General features: G+C 41.9%; 1 protein-coding gene across 3 annotated transcripts in view; it reads right to left on the reverse strand.

The window, feature by feature from the left end:
• src (v-src avian sarcoma (Schmidt-Ruppin A-2) viral oncogene homolog) overlaps positions 1 to 9,799 on the reverse strand; it is a 55,007-nt gene extending 45,208 nt beyond the window's left edge. The window contains exon 1 of one of the 3 annotated variants that reach the window (XM_042303726.1): positions 9,362 to 9,799. The gene's annotated coding sequence lies outside the window, so the exon portion shown is untranslated. The remainder of the gene's footprint in view (positions 1 to 9,361) is intronic. The other 2 variants (XM_024384100.2, XM_024384102.2) reach the window with 2 other exon arrangements.
• Between the last annotated feature and the right edge of the window lie 1,620 nt (positions 9,800 to 11,419).

Genomic DNA, 11,419 nt, shown 5'->3' on the forward strand with positions numbered 1-11,419 from the left:
TGGTAGACCACTCTGGTAGGCTGACATTATGAACAAATAGCCAAAGTAGACTTCTTGACCTTTTGTCTGAGACTGTAACTTAAAGCGGGTTCAGCCTCAGTGTTTACAGTAAACGTACGCTGAAAGTTGCACAGAATTTTCACAACGTTCAAGTTTGCGCTCAGCAGACCTGAAATTTGCTCAGTGCTGAAAATAAATTAGAGGGAACATTGGTCATAAACTAAGCATATTTAGAACTTTTATTATTCAAAAACATAAAATGCAGTCAAAACCAGTTGTTCTCTCGTTTATTACTTAACTATGTCAACCGTGAGCTAGGCTAGTTATCTGGCTAGGCTAAAATAACTGACTTTAGCTAGCTGGCTTTCTGGCCAAGATAACAGCATATACCAGTGACATTATTTGTTAACTGGTTAGATTGCGTGGTATATTTCCAAAACTTTGGTTTACTTTAATGTAGCTGGAAGCTAGGTGTTGATAGCAACTGTCTGACTCACGCAGTGCTAATGTTAGCAGGCTGGTTGGGCTATAATTGGCAGGCTATTTGGCTAGCAACCTTGCGAACTGTTTTGTAACCATAAATTATTTGCTTGTAAGTTGGCAGAAAATTCAATTGAAACCAGTAGCCATGAGAGCAAACAATTTGGTTCAATTTGAAGTTTACATTATAGGGAATAGGCTGCTTGCCCGTCCTTCATATTACGTCAAACCCCGCATATGTTTTTTCCCCCGGAATTCTGATCAGTTTTATGTAATAATTGTAACTTTGCATTGGGACTTTTGATGGGCATTCTAATGCAAATCCATGTTACAATTGGTTATATTTATGCTACCTACCCTTTAAAGGAAGTCCAGATTTTTTGCTGTCCTGAGTTATAATACCTCTTGATAAGCTGCAGACCATACTATTTGCCAGTTTTCGTAACTGTCTATTTACCACCACAAATTGTTACTGACACTAAGACCACACTCGGCGAGCTGTATAGGGCCATAAGCAAACAAGAAAATGCACAACCAGAAGCTGCGCTTCTCGTGGCCGGTGATTTTAATGCAGGGAAACTGAAATCAGTTACACCTCATTTTACCAGCATGCCAAACTTGTTCAACTAGAGGCGTCAAAATTCTAGATCACCTTTACTCCACACAGAAAAGCATACAAGGCTCTCCCTCGCTTTGGCAAATCTGACCATAAAACGCTGTCCTCCTGATTCCTGCTTACAAGCAAAACCTCAGGAAGTACCAGCTCAATAGGGAAGCGGTCCGATGAAGCAGATGCTAAGCTACAGGACTGTTTTGCTAGCACAGACTGGAATATGTTCTGGGATTCATCCGATAACATTGAGGAGTTTACCACATCAGTCACTGGCTTCATTAATAAGTGCATTGACGACATCGTCCTCACAGTGACTGTACGTACATATCCCAACCAGAAGCCATGGATTACAGGCAACAGCCGCACTGAGCTATAGGATAGAGCTGCCGCGTTCAAGGAGCGGGACACTAATCTGGACGCTTAAGAAATCCCACTATGACCTCTGATGAGCCATCAAACAGGCAAAGCATCAATACAGGACTAAGATCCTACTCTGGCACTTGTTGGATGTTGCAGGGCTTGCAAAATATCATGGATTAGAAAGAGAAACCCAGCCGCGACTTGCCCAGTGACGTGAGCCAACCAGACATGCTAAATGCATTTACGCTCACTTTGAGGCAAGCAACACTGAACCATGCATGAGAGCACCAGCTGTCCAGACAACTGTGTGACCTCACTTTCCGGCGAAGTGAGTAAGGCTGAGAGCCAGACGGATTACCAGAACGCATACTAAGACCATGCGCTGACCAGCTGACAAATGTTTTTACGGACATTTTCAACCTCTCCCTGACCCAGTCTGTAAAAACTACATGTTTCAAGCAAACCACCATAGTCACTGTGCCAACAACGCCAAGGTAACATGTCTAAATTACTATCGCCCGTAGTATCACATCTGTAGCCATGAAATACTGTAAAAGTTTGGTCATGGCTTACAGCAACACCATCATCCCATACACCCCGGGCCCACTCCAATTTGCATGCTGCCCCAACAAATCCACAGATCACGCAATCTCTATTGCATTCCACACTGCCCTCTCCCACCTGGACAAAAGGAATACCTATGTGAAATTTCTGTTCAACATCAACTACAGTTCGGCGTTCAACACCATAATGCCCTCCAAGCTCATCACTAAGCTTAGGACCCTGGGACTAAACACTTCCCTCTGCAACAGGATGGTTGCAGGTGGTGAGGGTAGGCAACAACAAATCTGCCACTCTGACCCTCAACACGGGGCCCCTGTGCTTAGTCCCCTTCTGTACTTCCTGTTAACCCATGACAGCCCACGACTCCAACACCATCAATAAGTTTGTTGACATCATGGTGGTAGGCCTGATCACCGACGATGATGAGACAGCCTATAGGGAGATCTGTAACCTGCCAGTGGGGTGCTAGGACAACGACTTCCCCCTCAACATCAGCAAAACAAAAAGGAGCTGATCGTGGACTACAGGAAACAGAGGGCCGAGCACACACCGACAGGGCTATAGTGAAGCGGGTCAAGAGCTTTAAGTTCCTCGGTGTCCACATCACTAAGGTATTAACATGGTCCACATACACTATCACAGTCGTAAAGAAAGCAGGACAACACCTCTTCCCCCTCAGGAGGCTGAAAATATTTGGCATGGGCCCTCAGATCCTCGAAAAGTTATACAGCTGCACCAGTGAGAGCACCTTGACTGGCTACATCACCGCTTGGTATGGCAACTGCTTGGCATCGTACCGCAAGGCACTACAGCAGGTAGTGCGAACGGCCCAGTTTATCACCGAGCTCCCCTGCCATCCAGGACCTCTACACCAGGCACTGAGGAAGGCCCTAAAAATGTTCAAAATATCCAGCCACCCAAGTCATAGACTGTTCTCTCTGCTACCGCAAGGTAAGCATTATCGATGCACCAAGTCTGGAACCAACAGGACCCTGAACAGCTTCTATCCCCAAGCCATAAGACTAAATAGCTATCCGGACTATCTGCATTGACCCTTTATGCACTAACTCATCTCATACACTGCTGCTACTGTTTTATTATCTATCCTGTTGCCTAGTCACTTTACCCCTACCAATATCTACCTCAATTATCTCATACCCCTGCACAGACTTGTTACTGGTACGCTGTGTATATATATAGCCAACTTTTCGTTACTCATTGCATATTTATTCCTTGTGTTATTATGTTTTTCCTCTCTCTGCATTGTTTGGAAGGGCCCGTAACTAAGCATTTCACCGTTAGTCTACGCCTGTTGTTTATGAAGCACGTGGCAAATTAAATTAGATTCTTTCAACGATGTCTTCATTCTTTCAGCAGACATCATTGAATCTTATTAATTCGGAGCATATATTTAAGAGTTTTTAGAAAACGTGGACACAAACTGTTACCGAACTTTGCATCTGCACAGTCATTCCAATAAATGTATATATTAAAACCATTGTGTAAATTGTTAAAAAGTAGTCCTTGTGCATAGAGTTGTATGGTTTGTTAAACTTTAAAAAAAATAAAAAAATCGATGTTTAAGTGAAAATTCTGTTATCGTGGAATTGCGCATGATCATCAAAACACAACATTTAATTTCCATAACTGATTTTAGGGTCAGGGCCCCATCAATGGAGCGATATCCTCCATTGCTTTTATATCAGCCTTTGTTCACCACAGAGCCTGATTTCAATATTCAAATTAACACTGCCATTCAGGCGTGAGGACCAGGGGCAACTTCCTTTGGGTAGGGGACAGCAGGGCCATGTTCATAAGGCACTAAATAGAAGAAAACAGACTGCAACAGGGAGGGACTACCTGGACTTATCCAACAAGAAAAGCTTAGCTTTGCTTTTCATTGCATAATGTTTTGCTACAGTGTGCACTAATAAATACACCAGCTGTATAGCTTCCAGTCCCCAGGGCGTGGCTGCTGCTGCTCAGCTCAGACAACTGATGAGGAGGAAGAGGACCCCAGGGAGCAGCTCTCGCACTCACACAGATAAGCATCAGGGCATTCAGGGGCAACTAAGGCCACCACTCAGGAAAACTGCTCGTCTGTCCATGTGAGGACTGGAACAGGTTCTCAGTTATAGATAAAGGCTGCTTTTCAAGCATGACTGAACCCATTCCCACTCACAGATAATTCCCCTATCCGTTTCTCCTTGACCTGCTCTGGCTTAGTAGTGGTTGTTGTCAACAAATAGCCCCCACAGGAATCACAGTGATCCACTGTCTTTTGTTACGATAGACACTAAAGTCACACAGTAAATCCAGAAAGGAGAATTGTGTGTTTCCATTCCCCTGTAAACGAGAGGATCTGAGATTGTGTTGTTGTTGTTGTTGTTGTTGTTGTTGTTGTTGTTGTTGTTGTTGTTATCTACCTACATCCTCTTGTGCTCATATTAAAAAATATTTAAAAAAATAAAATAAAAAAAATATTCTGTGTTGTCTTTTCAGTCATTTTACAACCACAGGGTAAAGGACAGCAAGTCCAACTTGAGAGGCAAATTTTGTCAATACAACATTTACATAAAATCCATTCCAATATAGTGATTTTCAGGCAGGGCAGAGGAACAAAGACCAAGGCTGGTCCAGCATCTCAAAATTGTATTTATCAACCAGGTGAGTCCAATTTTTAAGGGAGCCCTGGACAAGAGGAAGCCACAAGCAGTCATACAACTTGACTTAGTGGCCCAGCTGTGACTGCATTAAGACACGGAGACAGAGAGACACCTCTGAATGCAAAGGAGCCATTTCCTGTCAAGACAAGTGGGGGGGTGAGAAGAAAATCCATACAAGATATTTTGACTGATAGCCCTCCCGTCCACACTCCCTTGCAACAGTGGAGGGATTGAGATGAGAAGTATGGCCCCGGTCACCCTGTTCACAGAGCAGGCTAGGCCAGAAAAGGAAGTGACTAGCCTCAGTAGCCTGAAACCCTGGGAGGGCTGAGAGGACACAGTCCTTCCTCTGTTCTATTCCGCTTAATGAACCACAATCAGATATTCAATTCAAATGTCTCCAGCCACAGGAACAGCCACAGATAGCAGTCACTCACCCAGCCCTCTCTCCATGCAGCTACCTGTGCAACCCCTTTCCATTCTTATTATCATATACAGTGGTTGCTAAGCCAAACACTAACAACATTGATTTAACAAATGGTTTGACTTTTGCATATTATGCACCCTTACATAAATCTACTTATATAACTCAGGTGACATCCTGCGGGGTGTTCACTGCTCAGTTGACTGTAACCTGTAACTTGGTAATACACTCCAGGTCATACGTTTGGTTCCCTTTACACACACGTTCACAAACACACTTTTACATGAAGCTTTGTCAGTAAATTACAATGAGGCTTAGACAGCCCCACGCAGCTCTGTGAAGATGGCCAGGGATCACCTTAAAAACAGATGTCAATCTTAATGTGTCTGCCCTGTTTAAATAAAGGATAGGCCTACATAAAAGGAAAAACAAGTTGTCCTCTTCCACCATTTATGGAAATACTACCCCAAACAAAGTCTGCTTCAACAGAGAACAGGTGGTATTTCCATTCCCCTCTTAAAATGGCTGCCCTTGAACATCGCTGGGCACTAATTAGCACCAAAACTGTGCCAGATACAACAGAAGTTTGGTGTCTGTCGGAGTGTGCGTCTGCCACATGAAAAATTCAATGAGTTCAGAGGCTGTCACAGTCACAGTGCTCGCGCCAGCTAGCCAAAGTACCAATACAACTGCACTGAGCAGTGTGACTGTGAATCATACATCCTAAGGCCAAAACTTAGAGGGATTGTTGGCATCAGATATCAGGGAATGTTGTGCTGTTCTACTTGGACCAACAAAACAGCACGTCTATACTTCTGTATGGCTTATTGTTTTCATCATCCCACCATTTGTTCATCATTTCTATCCTATTCCCCGGGCCCAAAAAAAACAGACCCCTACTCATAGTATTATCGCTAATTAAGTAGTTAGACGTTTCCTCAAATGAATCCTCCTCTGACCTGAAGTGACCTGGAGCAACTCACCTGAAATGATCTTCACTAGAAAACTAACTAGACTGTTCTGTTTTCATTCTATTTGCCCAGTTTGAGTCCTACAGCCAAATTAGGTTAACATTTCAATTCAAGACAATAATATAGGGTCAAAACTGTACATATTAGACGGCCTCAAGTGAGATTCATGGTAATGGAGTCACTCCTCAAGTAGTTCTACAAGGCCTGTCGAAATGCCCTTTCCATTTGGCTTTTTCATTATGAGCACAAAGACATTTTATGAAAGGAAGTCACAACTTGTTTCCGAGGCAGATCATTCTCAAGGCTTGGAACGCCTGGCTTCAGAAACAAGCAAGTCATTGACTACCGCCAGGCCCAGTGTAGTGTACTGCCCTGTCAGACAGAGTGATTCAGTATATAGGGGGAACAAAAGGGGCCAATCCACCAATTGACAGGAATTTCTGCTTCAAGAGCCACTTTGCAGTGATCTCATAGGAACCAACATGAAGCGCCAAATCTTTCACTGGATGACATTCTTTCATAGGATTCCAAGGGGCCATTAAGTTCTGTCTGTGAGGCCTTTCCTTCGACAATGGCCCCCAAATCAGGCAGGGAAGATTCTGTTAGTCACGAGTGTTTCACCACCATGCCACTGGCCAGCTGAAAAGACATGTAAGAGAGTGAGAGGATGGCTCCCAAGAAATCAGCAAAATCATATTGAAATATCCCATTGTTTTATTACAAAAGAAGCACATTTTAAATTAAATCTTCTGGAGGAAAATAAAAGGGTGACTAAAAAGACTGCAGTGCTCTTCTCGTCATATTGTATGCTTTGGGGCATTACAACGGTATAACTAAATATCCATGGAGCGTAAATCTGCGTGTCAGATTTTGGGAGACAGATTAACTGATTTTTGGAAAGGATATAGCCTATACAGAGATGTTAATAGCTTCAGAATGCTCTGCCAAACAACATAATTCCTCAATAATAGAGAAAGAGATATAGGCTTACTGTTCATGCACTCTAAATTCATTCTCATCCTCACAGAACACACAACTGAATGGTTCCTAGTTCATATTCATTTTAGGATGTGTTTTCAATTCATCTAATAATCGAACAGTTTACCATTTTCTGGCGAATTCAATAGAATGAAATTCCTTGGCAAATTTGTGATTCTAAATTCTGGGTGAATTTCTGGATTTCAGATTAGATTTTTGCCTTTGTTCACACAATATCTTGCCTTCAGGCAGATCAAAAAGGTACAAGACAACACATTCAGCAGGGCGTAAACAAAGTGAATGTATACTGTGTAACTTATGTGTGCATGCTTAAGGAATATGACAACTCCGTGTTGGATACATTCAATTGCCATGAGGCTGAGGTGAATCCATTACTTCAAGTGTAGACCACTCCTTACATCTCAACACTGAAACCTAGAGTTTAATGTCATTATTCTTTATAGCCATACTCAACTGGGGAAAACATAATTCATTCCGCATGTTCAAAAACAGGAATTAGACATGCTAGGATACCGCTTCATTAAGAGTCAATATTTGTCTAAGTCATCCTTTTTTATTTGAATTATTTCACCTCTATTTAAACAGGTAGGCCAGTTGAGAACGAGTTCTAATTTACAACTGCGACCTTGCCAAAAGCAAAGCAGTGCGACAAACAGAGTCACACATGGGATGAACAAACGTACAGTCAATAATACAATAGAAAAGTCTATATACAGTGTGTGCAAATGTAGAAGATCAGGGAGGTAAGGCGATAGTAGCGAAATAAATACAATATAGCAATTAAACACTGGAGTGATGGATGTGCAGAAGATGAATGTGCAAGTAGAGATACTGGGGTGCAAAGGAGCAAAAAATAAATAACAATATGGGAATGAGGTAGTTGGGTGGGCTATTTACAGATGGGCTGTGTACAGGTACAATGATCTGTAAGCTGCTCTGAAAGCTGATGCTTAAAGTTAGTGAGGGAGATATGACTTCAGCGATTTTTGCAATTCGTTCCAGTCATTTGCAGCAGAGAACTGGAAGGAAAGGCGGCCAAAGAGGAGTTGGCTTTGGGGATGACCAGTGAAACATACCTGCTGGAGCACGTGCTACACCCGCAGCAGGTATGTTTCACTGGTCATCCCCAAAGCCAACTCCTCTTTGACCGACTTTCCTTCCAGTTCTCTGCTGCCAATGACTGGAACGAATTGCAAAAATGCTTAAGGACTATGACAACTCTGTGTTGGATAAATTCAATTGCTGCTATGGTGACCAGTGAGCTGAGATAAGGTGGGGCTTTACCTAGCAAAGACTTATAGATGACCTGGAGCTGGTGGGTTTGGCGACAAATATGAAGCGAGGGCCAGCCATCTTGAGTGGGATAACACTAATCCTGAGCATATGACACAGCCCATAGTTTAGTAAATAGGACATAGGCACCGGCAGAGACTGGTCTATACACTAAGTATACATGACAAAGACTGACTAAGTGAATCCAGGTGAAAGCTATGATCCCTTATTGATGTCACTTTTTAAATCCACTTCAAATCAGTGAAGATGAAGGGGAGGAGAAAGGTTAAAGAAGGATTGTTAAGACATTTGAGACATGGATTGTGTATGTGTATGTGTGCCATTCAGAGGGTGAATGGGCAAGACAAAAGATTTAAGTGCCTTTGAACAGGGTATGGTAGTAGGTTGCAGGCGCACTGGTTTGTGTTAAAAACTGCAACGCTGCTGAGTTTTTCACACTCAAGAGTTTCCCATGTGTATGAAGAATGGTCCAGCACCCCAAGGACATCCAGCCAACTTTACTACTGTGGGAAGCATTGGAGTCAACATGGGCCAGCATCCCTGTGGACCGTTTGACACATTGTAGAGTCCATGCCCCGACCAATTGATGCTGTTCTGAGGAAGGTGTTCCTAATGGTTGGTTTAGTCAGTGTATATCAACACCTTATAACATATCACCCCCCTCACACACTAATGTATTGTTGATTGACTTACATGAAAAATATGATGCAATGGTCAATGGGGTTTGTGTCCCAATCATAGTACTAGCTACTGAATATCTATGTAAAATGGTAAACACACAATTAACATGCATTCAAATCATTTATTGGATTTAAAGCCCCTCCTCAGCACCCTGATCCAGCGAGCTATTTCATATCAACTGTAGCCTATCAGAAGAATTGTTGAGATCAGAATGCATTTCAATAAATATTGCCGGACTGGATACATTTGTGATACATTGTTTCTGTTCAATCAATGGTTTCATCGTATACCAAAATAACAAGTCACTTACCCTAACGCGTACCAGTGTATTGCGTTGCTCGTTTATTTACCAGACGGACAATAGTTCATCGAATGTAACGACAGAAAACACAGATCCGTCATCGAAGTAAACCCAAAAATGATAACAGATTACAGACGACGTTCACAGCAGACAATCTATGGTCGAACTAATGAGGTTTCCCATCCATTCAACCAGAGGGGCGGGCTAGGTCATGACGGGGAATGCCCGAGAATCACTGTACGTAGGCAGTCAGAACTAGTCTGATTGCTGCAATAATTTTAATCCCAATAATTATGAAAGGGAGTAGGCTTTCAAGCAGGTTGACAATTGGCTAAGAAATGGCTAGATTTTGCGATGGAAAAATATCTAGGCTACTGCGTTCAGTGCTGCGCGTAGTAAATCACACACACAAGCAGAGAGAATTCAGGACCAAAACATAGAGGGTGGCAGAGTGTGGGATAGGAGGGGGTACGGGGAGGGATTTGGAGTATTGGGACAGCTGACTATGGAGACCTAATAGACTGTTTCTGCATAATTAGCTTTAGGCTCATTTGAATTGTTCCGCATTTGAGCACCGCCCGCAAAAAGGTGGGAGTCCACACACATACTCTATTCTGGAAGTATCCACAATTTCGCCATTGGCTGTGATTGGGATAAGGCGGGTCATGTTCACAATTAGATATGCATTTATTATACATAATCATGCATTATAATTTGACAGGTAATTTGTCCATTCTCAGGTCATTAAAAATCAACGGACCTACTTTGGGCACAGTCCTTGAGTCTACATTTTTAGGTTAATGAAAATATGCTATCATTTTAGGGCAGTAGGCTAAATATAGAAAAACAATATATGGGAGGGTGGCGTAAATTGAGTCATTTTTTACTTTCAGCATCACGCGGTCAAGGGAAATATATTATTCTTTATCACAAACATATGTACATATATTTCAGGATGTTGTGTATCCCTGGAAATAATCGAATCTCTTGGCAAAACAAGCAAGTATAGTGTAGTAGAGAATCATTCTACCATCTAAACCGCTGTGAAATATATTTTCAGCTGTTTGATGCTAGTGTACCAAACCTGAAAGTAAAAGACGAAAAAACTAAATTTAAGCACGGGAAGCATAGAACAGATCTAGCGCGTCTTAGACTTGCTTTCAATGAGAATGAAATATCAAAAAAAAGTCTGAATTGTCGGGTCGCCCAAAAAGACACATAATGCAGCTTTAAGAGGCCTCTAAGACGCCTGCAAATGTCTATACAGAATATTACCACTACATTTTTAAAACAATGTCCATCTTTATATCACATTACCTTTTTGTAATTTAATCACTAAGCATATTTAAACACAGGCTTCACACATAACATAGGACATGTTCTTACCTCAAATCCCAGCGATAATGCATTGCATTACACCTGGGAAGAAAACCCTTCAATTTCAACTTGCTATTGACTGAACTATTGATTGGCTAAACTTACCATGGCAAACATTGCCTATATTAGCCCACACAACTACAAGGATGCACTTTCATACTAGATTTAGTACCTCCCATTGATGTGTATAGAGACCCAAACTGATGTATAGAACAATCTTAAAATTATCTACTTTGATTTAGATACAATAATAACACCTCTTTCACAATACTTTCATTTGACTTGGTGCAAAACAAATTTGGGGACCTAAATTGCTTACCACTTGCTCATGTGGTTTCTTCCTTCACAGAATCCATGAAATGACAACCTCTTCCTAAATATAAATGCAACATGTAAAGTGTTGGACCCATGTTAATGAGCTGAAATAAAAAGATCCCAGAAATGTTCTATATGCACAAAAAAAACATATTTCTCTAAAATGTTGGGCACAAATTTGTTTACATCCCCATTAGTGAGCTTTTCTCCTTTAACAAGACAATCCATCCACCTGACAGGTGGCATATGAAGAAGCTGATTAAACAGCATGATCATTACACAGGTGCACCTTGTGCTGGGAACAATAAAAGGCCACCCGAAAATGTGCAGTTTTGTCACACAACACAATGCCACAGATGTCTCAAGTTTGAAAGT

Source organism: Oncorhynchus tshawytscha, linkage group LG22 (genome assembly GCF_018296145.1).
Source record: "Oncorhynchus tshawytscha isolate Ot180627B linkage group LG22, Otsh_v2.0, whole genome shotgun sequence".
Classification (NCBI taxonomy): Eukaryota; Metazoa; Chordata; class Actinopteri; order Salmoniformes; family Salmonidae; genus Oncorhynchus; species Oncorhynchus tshawytscha.